Source organism: Triticum aestivum, chromosome 3D, assembly GCF_018294505.1.
Source record: "Triticum aestivum cultivar Chinese Spring chromosome 3D, IWGSC CS RefSeq v2.1, whole genome shotgun sequence".
NCBI lineage: Eukaryota > Viridiplantae > Streptophyta > Magnoliopsida > Poales > Poaceae > Triticum > Triticum aestivum.
In genome coordinates, this window is record NC_057802.1 from 55,560,760 (window position 1) to 55,575,953 (window position 15,194).

Below are 15,194 nucleotides of genomic sequence, written 5' to 3' on the forward strand. Positions count from 1 at the left end.
AACACCGGCGAGGCTCGAAGGAGCCGTGCGAGGAGGAGAAGGGGATGCGAGCGACGACGTCGGGTCGGTGAGGAGGCGAGGCCGCGGCTTCAGGCGGGCGTCGCACGAGGAAGTGGAGGGGCGAGGAGGAGGACGGGAGGATAAGGAGAGGGAGAGGTGGGCCGGCCATGTGGTATGGTGGCCCAGCTGGGCCACGGCCCAGTGGGGGGGGGGGAAGGGGCTTCTCTCTCATTTCCTTTTTTATTTTTCTTTTCTCCAGCAGCCTTTTGCCTTTTCATTTAGCCACAATTGACTTTATAAAAATAAGCCACTGGCCAAAACAATTTCAAAGAATTACTGGGCACTGCCACAAAAAGATTGGGAGGCTTTTGAAATAGTTTGCAATTTTTATAAACTAAAAAGGCATTTAATTTATTGCTTAGGTCACTGTTTTAATTGGTTTAGGCCATTTAAACACCTTGCAAAAATGTTGGTTCACCACCAATATTAACAAATGACTATTTGCCACAAGATGAACATTTTAGATTTCATGTCTGACAAATAAGAATTTTTGACCTTAGATTCGATTTGAATTTGAATGGTGATTTGGATCAAGTGAAGATTAGCAACATTAACATGATGACATGGCACCATTAACAGGTGATTACTGTAGCATGACACTTGGGGTGTTACAATAACATATCTCAAGCATCATGCATTGCTGATCCAAAATTTTATATTTGATTCATACCTTTGACCGAAAATATACAGTTGATCTTGTACCTGACTTGTCTTCCTGCTGACTTGATCATTACTGCGGTGAGGATTTTGTACTGATGTAGACTTGAGTTATCAGTACTGTTGTGAGGAGTGCACACTAATGCAATATTGATTATCAGCCTCAAGACCAGATTTTTCCCATTTTACTGCACACGACTGAGAATTCCATTCTGTTTAGCTGAGTTTCCAAATATTTGAATTCCTTATTACTTATTCGAGTCCGATGTTAGTTGATGAGCAACTCTTTATAGGGGAAAATAATGTAACACCGGGGCCCAAAAAGAAAGAAGCAAAAGAAAACTCAACTAAACAAAAGCACACAACAACAATCAATTCACACACAATCAATGTCACATATTACTGCTAGTCACACAATATGCATGCCTACTTAAGCACACAAATCTCGCGGGATCTCCGATTCTACGATCTAGCATGCTGCGACGGTGTGCACGAGGACGAATAAATGTGTGGAAAAATTGGTGTAAACAGCGCTACACCAAGTGCTAGCTTAGCCCGGTAGCAACCTGGACTAGCTCGGAGGCGAGGATGCACTCGGCAATCATGTACTGGGACATGAAGGTCGCAACCACATTATTATCAAGCGTACGGAAAAAGATCCGTACTTGTCCAAGAAATAGGATAGCGGGAGAAAACTGAGGCTGCTGAGATTGCCCTTTCTTGATAACTAAGATCATTAAGGGTTGCCAACACGACAAAATGAAAAGGGCGATTCGGGATAGAAGCATGTCCATCACCGAAACGATCGGCGGGGCTGAAAGAAAGACATCGGCGAGATACCTGAGCACCATTTTTGCAAACGGTCTCGGGATCAGACACCAAACACCGAAGAACGAGCAAGAAAAGAAAACTGGAGAAATGCAAAGGCTGAGCTGTAGTGGATCCGAACCGATGCCAGCTACACTCACCAGAAAAACCGCTAGTAACAAACACTAAGGCTATATGCATGCTATGCAACAAACAAATGCAGCAACCAAAAGCAATAAACAAGGAAGACTTTAAACTACCGATTTCTACCGCTCGCGCTGACTAGGGCGTCCAACAGCCAGACCTGGTCTGATACCAAGCGCTGTGGCACTCCGGCTCAGAGAAAACGGAACGCCACGTATTCCAGCCCAGAGATCGAGGAGAAGTCTTCTGGAATACGGGACTACTTAGCATAGAACAAACCAACTTTCTATTATTACACGAATAAGAATACAAGGTCTCCGATATTACAATGAATAACATCGGTACGGCGACACTACGCCATCCTCAGTTGCTCTATGCAAGCAGCAAAACAACTCGAAGCAGCGGAAAAACTTCTAGCAGCGGAACAACGACGACGGTGGTGAACTCCACTCCGCAGGGACTCTGGCTGGAACGCTTATCCTAGCTCGCACGAACGGAAACCATGAAAAGCAAGCAATCAAATCCGGCATCACCTGCAAACTGGCATGACACGCCAGGTCAGTACATTGAATGTACTTGCAAGCTCACAATAACCAGAAGCATTCAAGACATACAACAGCATGGCAATTACAGGTTAAGCAGGAATTATCATGAGATCATCAGGATAACATGGCATGAAAAACATGAACATGATACAGCTAGAATAATATGAACATGGCATGAACATATAAATCTGACGATACTAGCATGCAACATGATGACACTATATGCACCACTTATTCTGCTCGGGTTATCTCGTAACCATCACATGCAGCACTTACCAACCTCGGACATCACACGATCATCTCAGGATCAAATCAAGCTTGGTATAAACAATACCGTAGTAATCATTAAATGACCACAAGGAGCTTGATTTTTACCCACGATTCTCGCACAACATCACGAATGTCCAACAACTCGGTATCCTCGATACCACGGTGATCATCTCATGATCACCAACGGAACCACTCTTGGTTCAACGGGTTACCTCGTAACCGAACTGTGATCTTTCCGGCGACCACAACCAACTTATCTCCTCATCGAACCGGGGTTTTTATTGATCACATTATTATTATTACTGTTGACTCACAGTGTGACCAACTATGAACTGGGCCCTTATCCGCGGGCGCGGCTATCGATAGATTTAGTATACACTCTGCAGAGGTTAGTACACTGTACCCACACCACGGAACCCATGGCCTCGCACTCCCATTCGGGTGGACCAACGACGTTCCGACAAAACCGATCTACTGCCATGACACTCTCCCGGTCACTCCGACTCACTCCCCGCTGGGCTAGTCCTGGGTGGCCCCGTGTCTACCAAAGAGACCAACGGCCACCGTCATGGCCAAACATAAACCGTCCCAAACAAGGACAACCCGGGTACAACAACAACAACGGCCACACAAGGCTTATGTCCGCCTACCTGATCAGGGTAGCGCGCGCCCATAACCTTCCCTCGTTGGAGGCACCGGCGAGAGGCACGACAATAGACCCAGTAAGGACCTTCCCATAAAGGTAAGCGTGGTTGCACTGGTCAGCTCGATATGGTGGCACCATGACTCAGCCAACAGTTGTTCAAGTTCAATTTAAGCCGGTTAAACTGGAATGCAAATATGCTGAGCCACGATAAAATAACATGATGCGATTACAATGCATGAGCATGATATCAACATAAGCATGAGGGTACAACATAACTATCCACCATATCAACAAGGAATCATATCCAACTGAGCATACCACAATGATGAGCATGAATGTTACAAGTACAACACTACTCATAACATGACCATTAGCATCAACAATAAATACCATGCAAGAATACATCAATAACATTACCGAGTAATCACTTAATCAACTAACATAAAAGGAACAATGCATATTAACGATACTCGGTAACCGACGTTAGTCATGCACCGAAGAACATGACCAACCCAACATGTACTATTATCAAGCATGGCAATATGAAAGTAATACTAGCAAGTAGAACATAATAACAGCGTGCAAGAAAACGTAGCATGACGGTACCCACCGACCCATAAGCATAACCGAAATAACGACAGCAGTAGCAGAACAAGCATACAGTTATTAAAGATTCAAGTTGAAAACCAATGCTACTGCATGTCTATCATGCAAATGATGGTTGTTGCTTGCCTGGGGATGAAGAATGCACCGGGGAGAAGTGCAGAAAGATCGCGGAAAGAATCGCCGGAAAACGTTTTCTCTCAGAGGGGGCTGATTAAGCGCAAGGGCAAAATGGACATTTCACAGTGTCAAACCATCATTAAAATGGAGCAAACAGAACGGGCTCGACTAAACGAAGAAGTGAGCGTTGGTTTCACCTCAAACGGAGTTACGGTTGCGGAGTTATGAGTTGTAGAAGATCAGGGACCTAGCTGTGAATATTTTCATCACCAACGGGTCCCTGGGAGGAAAAACTGAAAGCGCATAACGATAAGTACGTTTTCTGAAAGTGAAAACGTATTCTGGGCCGAAGTAGAATGATAATACGTTTTCACAACAGGAAAGCGTATCAGGGAGAAACCCGTCTCCACTTATCCACGTGGACCCGTGGCTGGAGCCACTTCCAGGCGGGGCCCAGGCGCAGGGGGAGGGGGCACGGGAGCTCGTCTCCTTCCTCCCGCTCATGTGCTCCCGTGCGGGGCAGAGCAGGAGGCAGGGGAGGGAAGCGGCGAGGGGGCCGGCCAGCTCCGGCCGTCTCTGGCCGAGCCGACGGCACCGGCGGGACCGGGGCGACGAGGGGGTCCCGTTCAGAGGGAGCACGGCCGTCGGGGAGGAGAAGGGTGGAGGGGAGAGGCGGCGCTAGGAGGAGGATCGGGACGGGCGGGCGGTGGTGCTCTCCGGCGAAGGAGGCACTCCAGCGAGGGGGCAAGTGGGTGGGGCGGATGAGTGGAACGAGGGGGACTCGGTGGACGTAGTGGGAGGAGGAGAGGAGGCTCGGGTTGGTCGGAACCAAGCCGAGACCGAGGCGGCTATGGTGGACAGAGGCGAACTCCGGCGAGATGTGGCGATCCTGGTGACCAAATGAGGCGAGGGAGAGATGAGTGATGTGCGGAGGGGTTCGGGGGTCCTTCTATAGGCGCGGGGGAGGGCTCTAGAGCCTCACGGGCAAGCTCACGACAAGCTCTAATGGAGGTCAGCAGCCCGACGCGGCACGGGCATGGCGTTTGCGATACATTTAAGGTGAACCACGACAAGGCATCAATGCAGGGAGACGCAGTAGATCACAGGGAAGCTCCAGGACATGAATGGAGGTCGAGAAGAGGAGGGAGGAGACGAGCACATTGGCCGGACCGAGCCAGAGCTTGCACTATGCGTGACGCCAACGTGATCACCACAGGCGTTGGTGCAAACGGCGCGTTCTGGCCGGGCCGACCATGTCCATTAGATAGACCGTCGTGTCCTCAGTCAAAATGAGGAAATAAATCGGTCCAGGGGCAAAGAAGAGATTAGCACTTAGCTCCAAAGTAAATCAGTAAGAAGATGTTTGAAACTTGCTGTGGTTAAACCAGCTTGGTAACGTGGTAAATAGTTTGTCTGATGATGATAAAACACTAAGGTGATGTTGATAACCAAAAATCAGACTAAGAGGAGGATTTTAGATGAGGGTTGCTGTAGAAAGTGCAAAACTGGCCAGAATTGGGGATTTGGATGATACACTCACATACTTGATTGTAATGAGTTGAAATTTGGCAGAGAGGGGTTATATGATGATATGAAGCTGCTATAAAAATTTCATGCCATTTGTAAATACCAAAGTGGCACTTGCTTCACAAAGCTTCATTCTGGACAGAAAGTTGGAAAAATTACACAAGGCAATTGGATTAACTAATTCAGCTAAAACTTGGTGGAGGGAGTTGATATAGGTAGAATCATGTCCTGGTAAAATTTCAGCTCAATTTAAGCAATATAAAATATAGTTGCTTCACAAACTGAAAATCTGACCAGAATCTAAGATTTGGAGCTGGGCTCACATAGAGGATTGGATGGGTCTGAAATTTGGAGGAGGCTAATTATATGAGCACATGAAGAGGCATGCCGAATTTCAACTCATTTGGAGGCTCCTAGCTAGTACTTCCTTCACAGTGGCTTCTGTTTGACAGAAACTTTGAAAAATCACCGAGGAATATTGGCTAGACAAATAAAGTTGAATTTTGGCATGTGGCAATTATTTGGACATAAGAACATGCCCAAAAGGTCTGGGAGCAATCAGGAAAGGATAGGTGGCACTTCCTTCGCAGAAAGCCACACTGGACAGAAATGAAGAATAATTATTGGGGAATTATTCTTGGGCTAGGAAAGGAAAGTTTGGGCATATTTGATCAACATATGACCCAAAGGAATTATGAGAATTATTTGGGAATTTTTGGATGGACAGAAATATAGGTTGCTTCACAACCTAGGGCAGACAGGGTTATTCCTTTAATAGAAAAAAGGAATATTCCTGAGAAAAAGATATTAGGGTTTTGGTCAGTAGTGAAGTGGCATGATCTTGGCAAGGTTTTGAGAAAGATAAGCCACTTGGGAGGGGGAATGAAGATGATCTCCCAGGTGACAAGGCCACAGAACCACTCGAACAAGAAGAACAAAGCAAAAACCAATAAACCAAAAAGAAAAAGAAAAGGACCAAAATCCAGGCTGTTACAATCCTATAGGTGCTAAGCCTGCCACATAGGCATAAAGTTTGATGTGGCAAGTTAATTAAGAAGAGAGAGACTAGTTTGGTGACCCCAGGAAGAAACGGTGCTAAGCGCGTGTACCTAGATGAAGCAAACTTAGCAAGAGAAAACTAAGCACCTATGCATTGGGGACTTGAGTTGCTAAGCCATTTAATGCCCATAGCACCTCATCTAAGCACCATTTAAATACTACGAAGAAAGAGATAGAGAGAAGTAAACAAAAAATACACTTATAGCCAACCTTATAGCTAACCTTGTTGTAGTATGAGTGACTAAGTGATGACTATGTATGACATGCCAACATCAGATAGCCTAACGCACCGTGTTAAATCTCCAAGGGCGCGACCGCGCGAGCGAGGCGACGGTCATGGTAGGCGCGACCATGATACGGGCTGCTGGCAACCCTTGGATATGAGATTGAACGGTCGTATGCTAAGTTGCTGAAAATTTGTAGAATAACCCTCCAGGATAGGATATTCACCCATAGGTTTAGAATCACGCCATGCAACCGTTCGATCTCAGATCCAAGGGCTCTCGGAAGCTTCGTATCACCTGCAATTTTCCCGACGCTTGACATGACATCGAAAGCCATTTAATTGGGCGTCGAGTAGACATGACATCTAATTGGGCCCCCATAGTACTGTGCATGAATCCATTTATCCACCAGGCAAGCCACTACCCTGCCGTTCGCACGCGCCCCCCCACTCGGCATTTTTACAATCATAAACCGCTCCTAGTCATCCCGTCCTTTCACATTACGGCAGTTCGACTAATCCTAACCCTCCTCCCAAATCCATGGCGTCCCAAATCTTCATGGTCGGCGGTGAGTACAAGGTTAGAACCATCACCGGCAATGAGTTCGACGTCATCTACACCCGTTCTTCCGCGACGGTGAAGGGATGCCTTGATCGCTTCAGACGCATGCTCGAAAACTCAAATGATGAGTGGTTCACTGGGCTAGATGTTGAGTACACCACAGTCCTGGGAAAAGAGAAGAATCTAAAGGAGGAAGAGAGGAAGAAGCCCGCCATGATCCAAGTTTGCGTGCATGACTTATGCTTGGTCTACCACATATGCCATGCCGACGTTGTGTGCGAGGAATTTAAGAAGTTCCTCAAGGGCGGCCGAGTCAAATTCGTTACTATAGACTTTATGAATGACATAAGAGTCCTGGAACGGATAGGCCTCGTTGTAGGCAAACCCTTTGACCTCCAGAATAATGGGTTGGTGTCCTTCCATGATAAGCCTTCAATGCTGACCCTGGCAGGAGCCATGGTTCATCCTTCGTACGGTAAACTGAAGAAACCTCCGCACACGTTTCATCGTGCATGCTAGTGGAATGTACTAGATATAGACCACATCCACTACGCCGCAATAGATGGCTACCTTTGTTTCAATATCTACAAGTGTTAGATGAAGAGGAAGAGCCAAGTGTGCGGTTCAAGCAAAGAAGTATCGGCCAAGAGGAAGGGGGACAAGGACGAAGTTGAGGACGTGGACGAGGACTCCGAGTAAGGTGGCAGTGTTGTTGCTCATGGTGGTTCTAATGCAGTGTCTACCGGATTAGTTGCTTAGTTTAATTTCTGGTGTGCTTAGTTTTATTTGAGGGGTGTGTTGTGCTGAGCCCCCAGCAGAACTATGTTATGTTTCTTCTCGTTACTTTAACTCCTCAGTACGTACATACTAGTATTTCTTACAGTTCATCTTTTAGTTGGTATAGTATTATGACTACCACTCGTTTCTTCACATTATATACGAACAATATATATGGCCAACGTCATATAGCCAGCAGTTTAGTTGTCAAGGAATTTCAGGGGGCTTGGTTTTGTCAAAGAATTTCATGGTGCTTAGTTTTATTTCAGGGGTGTGTTGTGCTGGACACCATTATTGTGATAATGACATAAATACCGATGGATCAACATGCCAGCTCTCCCTCTATCTCACTACAGTAAAATAAAGTGTAGGGCCTACTTGATCCCAACAACGTTCTTATTTTCCTGTAAAATTCTTCGCTTGGTTACTACTGACAAGCGGGGCCACACTTATCATTGTGAGAATCGGCTTATTTTTGTCATGTAACATGGTCAACGGGTTTGACGTGAAAATCACAATGTCTAATGGCATTTTTGAGCAAACATCTAACTTAATGATGGCATTTTTTAGATATCTAATTGCATTTTTGAGCAGGCATCTCACGGATCGATGGCATTTTTGAGTAGTCGTAACTTCTAATGGCAAAACTAAGTAGTGATACGCAAACTAGTGGCATAAATAATAAGAACCCAAGAATTATATAGGTATGCTAATTTATTTAATAGAATTTAGCACCCAATTTAAGCACGTACTAGCTTTTCTAATAGTACTATATGCATAATTTGGCGACGAGCGCTCTCTATATGTACCATCTTTTTTTAATTTCATCTTGTTAGTTTTGCTCCATGGCGCAATCCATCGATTCTAATACTGTACAAAAGTATACATTTTTTAAAAGGCTAGAGGGCGGGACAGTCTAGCTAGGTCGGTTTCAAGGGAGGCGAGGGCCTTTGTGATTTGACGACTCACTACTGCTGGAAGGCGGGGCCTTGTGATTTGACTGCTCATATAAATGTGCCAACGACCTAAGGAGGAGCAAAGAACCGTGCGGTATACTCGAGTTTTCCACTGGAGTATGACGGAGGAGCACGAAACACGGTAGCCCAGTGCCATATCTCTACTCTCTACTCTTATTATATATTACTAGCAAGAGGCATTGTTCTATTGGCGATAAAGAATGATCTAATTTGCTAGTCATCTCATTTTTAGCATTGTTCCATTCATGCCTCGCAGAGAAGGTGACACGTGCAGCGAAACACCCGCAGCAAAAGAAGAAACACAGGAGCAAAAGAAGAAGGAAGATTATCACCCAAAAAAAAGGAAGACGCACACACAAGTCTGGGGCGCTGCTCTCACTACATGAAGGGTTGCTGGCCGCGGAGTCGTAACTGCTTCTTCATCGACTCCACGACCTCCATCTCCTTGCGCGTCTCCTCCGCCATCTTCTTCATTGTGTCCATGCCGTGGGATTTCTGGACGCGAGCCTTCATCATCTGTTCCACGGCCGCATTACGTATCTTGACAGCAGTCGGGTGCTCGATGCGGAGTTTCGCCAACTCCTCCTTCTGTTCTATGACGAGGGTCTGCAGCATCTTCATCGAGGAACTACTATTCTCATGCAGCTTCTTCCAGCCGACGTTCTCCTCCTTCAGCAGGTCGAGCTCGTGGCAGAGCTTCGCCTTGTCCTCCTGAAGTTGCAGGATTTTGCTGGTCGCCTTCTTCTCCGAGGCAATGCTCTTCTTCAGCAGCATCACCAAGCCGGCGGTCAACTCCCCCTACTCATTGAGCTCAGCGGGCATGTCGTCGAGGCTCTCCTTCGGCAGCTCCACCAAGCCGTGGATGAACTCCTTCTGCTTATTGAGGTGCTTATTGAGCTGATCGGGCATGCCGTCGAGGGATAACGACTCCAGCGCCGCCAGCTCGGTATGTTCGCCTCCGCGGCTAGGGCGCTCCTGGGAGCCATCGCCTGCCCGTGAGAGATCTTTTGAGGTCTCTGCGTGGTGGCGAGCCCTCTCTTTTTTTCCGCAGCCTTGGTTGCCGCTCCCTTGTTACGAGTAGTTCTCGACCTAGAGCTCTGCACACCGGCCATGGCAAGGACAGACGAAGGAGGACTTATGAGGAGGAAGGTAGAGTAATTTTCGGTTAGGTAGTTCCCCTTTTTATAACCTAAGTACTAGCACTAGTACTAAAACCTTCATAGTGGGAACACGTTCAAGTTTGGTACGTACTGGTAGGTGTGAGCAGGCTTGCACTTAATTGTAGCACTAGTACTTTGGAATGTGATGGGAACAAGGTAAAGATTAACTAATGGTTTTGGTTTCGAGGCCCGAAACGGTTCCTGATGAGTTTAGTGGAACATAAATTTCAAGTACTCCCGATGAGTTTAGTAGAACATAAATTGGTTAACAAAAAAATATCATTCAAAAATAGAACATTTGAAGTTTGTAATGATGTATTTTTCGTAATGTATGTCTCTTATTAAGTTGGTCAAATTAACGACCTAGGTACACGTGCAAGACTTGTAAACTGAGATAGAGGGAGTACTACACTGCTCAAATGCGGTCGCACAAGTCAGTGATGTAACTTGGCGTACATGTCAGACCAAGGCGATGCGTGTCCCTTCTGTGAGACGCGGGTCCGACCGACCGTCTGTTGGTGCGACCGACTGTAAAGTACTTACGCGATGGAGACTTCTGGTTGTGGCTTCGGTTGATTTTCATGACCAAGCATTCTAAAACTAGTGATAAATCAATTACCATCTTTTTCCAAACGACCAAGTATTTTTTACAGGAAAACGATACTCCCTCCGCTCCTAAATATAGGGCGTATAGTTTTTGGCACGGAAATTAAAGAACACACATGGAGGGAAAATTTCACAAGTTTTGGGCGAGATTACACCTAACTAATTGACATTAGAAAATAGAGGAGCTTGCCTGGTATAAGAAAATGTATTCAAATCCCTAAAAAATTATCCAAATGAGCGGTGCAACGTAATACACCTTATATTTTGGATTTTTTTCTGAAAAATCTATACACCTTATATCAAGGAATGGAGGGAGTACATATAGATGGAGTGATTGTCAAGGTTGCAAACCGACATGGCGTTGCAAGTTCACTGCAGCAGCAACCGACTAGGTCACTGCATCGCTAGCGGGGAAGGAGGGCAGCTCACCTCGTCTACGATGCATGCCCAGCAGCGCCGCCGCAACTGGTCCCGGGATTTGGCTTCTCCTACCGCCCATTTGAACAGGTGCACCGGTTGCTCATGCCATTGCGCAGGCATGCGTGTTCTTTCCTCCGCAGTCGACTCCGTGAATATGATCTCTGCCATTAGCCCTAGCTCAAAATCAACGTGACGCTGCCAGATGCTGACATCCCTCAGCATCTCTCCCCTGAGATTGACTTGCACCTCCACCTTGTGCTGCGCCAGGCGCAGCTCCTTGGAACTTCTCTCCAATCAATGCGACGCTTCCACGATCCGATTTGCCCTTGCTGCCCACCACCTGAAACGCAGCCCTGGCATGTCCTTCGGCGCCACCGATCTGTGATTCCAGAGCAATGGATCCCCTCTAAAACACATGTGTGTTTCGCTCAAAGGCGGCAGTGCTGCGGGCCACAGCGAGAGGGTAGCCCGCGGGATCCTGGGATCTAAGGGATTATCCATGGCGGGATCCTCCATGGCGGGATCCGGTGGGTGAGGCGGGGAGGCGAGCCTAGGTGCTGGGAGAGCCCTACGAGGCTAAGATAAAGATAGTACTACTCCACTCCGTCCATATTTGAATACAAAGGCCACCAACAGTAGCCCTGGCAAAAATTGATCATGCTGCATGCGTCCTGGTTTATTGCCCCCCTTTTTTGTGCCACTTTTTTTTGACCTGCATAAATATTATGTTACTTACAAATATGGTCAAAAATTGGCACAAAATACGAAGGAGACCGATGGAAGTACTGGCACCCCATGATTTAACTACTCGCATGCGCACAGTGGAGTAGTAATATCTTTCTTCCACCCTCCCGTCCACTCAATTTGCATGCGCTGTATTAATGGACCATCAATGAAATGAAGGACTTTACACGCATCAAATTATCAAATGGGGTGGATCTTCGTACAAAAATGCGTCACCTCGTGTACCCACGTGTGCGTGTGAGGGAATGAGTGCATGCATGGCGTGCGTGCACATCTTCGCTTCGTGCATGTACCGCCAGTGTGGCTCAGAGAGGACGAGTACATTCTTCTGGAAGCAGCAACACGTCACTGTGATCAATCCACACAAGGAGGTCGCGACAACGCCTCCACATGTTTGCACATACTCGAAGTACTAGTAAGGTACACGTGCATTGCACGCATCAGATTTGGCAAGCAAATTATGAATAAATACCACACTATAGCATGTAAGCTCTGAGTCATATATGCCCTATGTAGACCTTCGTTTAATTCTTATAGTTCATCTCATTCAAAATAAATTAGTTTTTATAAAAGATCTAGGGCCTCTTTGATTCGTAGGATTTCCAAAACACGGGAATAGGAAAAACATGGGATTAGAGTGGAATGTCATCTTGAATCCTACAGGATTGTACGAGTGTTTGATTGTGCATAGAAAAAACGCATGATTCTTTCAAAGTGGTTTGAGTGGATGGGATGTTTCCTATGAAATCTAGTGCAAATGAATCCTATGGAAAAATTTCTATGGTTTACAATCCTACGAATCAAACAACCAAGATAGGAAAAATTCCTAAGGATTAGAATCCTCCAAAATTCCTTTGAGAATCCTTTGAATCAAAGAAGCCCTTAATCTATTTTATGATTCATGGAATTGTGCGTTGTAAAGCATAAAGTAAAAAAAATAATGGCAATTCAACTAGAAAAAAAGTTTGGGCAGTTATGATACGGAAGATTCTAGAACAAAGGAGAAGCACTTGTGTTTTGAGGTTTGTGCATTATGCTTAAGTTCAACCATGGAGTCTGCTAGATTGTACATGTGGCAAAATCCGGTGGGGGGGGCTAGAAGATGGTGTGAGGGGCCAAGTGGAGGGAGACTATGAAGGAGTGCACAAGTGCGAGATCGATATTTGAAGAGAGGGGCGAGAACGTGCGATGTTGCACGCAGTGGCGAAGCCATGAAAAATAAATGAGCTAGGGGGCCAAACATTGCCAATCCTTTACGAGGAGGGCCAATTCATCAACTTAAACCATTTAACCAGCAATTGTCTAATGATCACATTCATATTAGCCTTGATATATAGTGATGTTAGGGGGGCCAGGGCCCTTGCTGCCCCCTGTCTTCGCCACTGTGTGCGCGTCTGAGAGATGAAGCGGAGGCATGGATGATGAGAGGGGGACGTTGGATATATAATTAATGTGGGTGTATTAGCTATGTAATCCTATATAGAGAGGTATAGATTGATCGATGTGGACGTGGGAAAGAGGGTGAGACCCCACTAGATATATAAGTTGATCGGTTTGTGTGGAAAACTGTGAAAGACCTAGCTATATACACACACACACATAGAGGAACATCGATCGTTGCGCATGCACGTGAGAGATAAAGAATGCCCGATATGATGGAGAGGGGGATGTGTGTGTGTGCATGCATGGGAGACCGACCTGAAGAAAAAGATTGCATGAGTGCGATGGATAATGCCGACTGGTACTGTGTGTGCATGCATGCATGAGAGAAAGTTAGTGGTACAATTATAAAGAGAAGATGACTGTGTGGGTGTAAAAGACTAGGTGACGTCATAATCAATGTAAAGTAAAATTCAAATATTTGAATAAGAGCATGATGTTTGAAACCCATGCATGCATGAATATAACTGAGATATGCGTGGTGTGGTTTGGAAATGAGCATGTTGTACTGTATACACATTGAACAAGGTCAGACTGATTTGTATTTGAGATATCGATGGCAGACATCGTTTGGCCACATAGCATCCGTGCATGGACACACTATTCTAATTGGAGATGATGGGTGGCTTTCGCATCACATATCTATATCTATACCCCTATATATATATATATTTTATATTTTATATTTTATATTTTTATATAGTGTGCGGATAACTTTAACTTTGAAAGATGGCCGTTGGATGAGGCCAATCCGATGGTGCAGAGATGGCAAATTTGAGCATAACTGGCCGTTGGATATCATCTAGATTCCACCAGATTTTGCCACATGTACAATCTAAAAGACTCCATGGTTGAACTTAAGCATAATGCACAAACCTCAAAACACAAGCACTTCTTCTTTGTTCTAGAATCTTCCGTATCAGAATTGCCCAAATGATTTTCTACATGATTTGCCATTTTTTTTACTTTATGCCTTACAACGCACAATTCCATGAATCTTAAAATAGATTAGCTTTCTTATAAAAACTAGATGATTTTGAATGAAATGAACTATAAGAATTAAACGAACATCTACATCATGCATATATGACTCAAAGCTTACATGCTATAATGTGGTATTTATTCATAATTTGGTTGCCAAATCTCATGTGTGCAATGCACGTGTACCTTACTAGTCTAAATGGTGTTTGTGTGTGTTGTGGTTGTTAAACACATTGTACGTAGTATATCATACATGGTTTAGATTCCGAACATCTAGCTAGAGCATACATGTACTATGATTTGAATTCAACATAAAATGGATACATATATTTGAATTTGAGATCGTATGTACATATAGTTCGTATTTATATAGGAATTGACTTCTCCTATATTCATGTCATGTGTTGTGAAGATAATATTTAGATGGTGGTATAACTAACCCGAGTACAATCCCATTCAAACAGGGAAAATGCACTCAAATTTAGTCCATATGCTAGACAACACACATTGTTTTTTATTGTTGAGGGAAGTGCAAATTGTTTTGGTACTGTACACGTTATGTTTGTTGTCCTGATTTTTTTATTTTTTTGTTGTATTTGAATGCATTTCTAGTAATATAGTAAAACGGGACATAGCTCTCTCTAGTGATGAGGTGCGAATTGTCTTTTTTTTGGGTATACGTTAAGCTTGTTCTCCCGAAATTCAAGCCGCGCCTTGTTATGCCGAAATTTCAAGCTAGCATCTCTGTCTATCGTGCTGCGAAACTCCCGCCTCTTCAACCCGCGCCTTGTTACCCCAAAATATTTAAGATATATCTTTGTCTCGTTGTGCTCCGACAACTCCCTCCATCTCAACCCGCGCCTTGC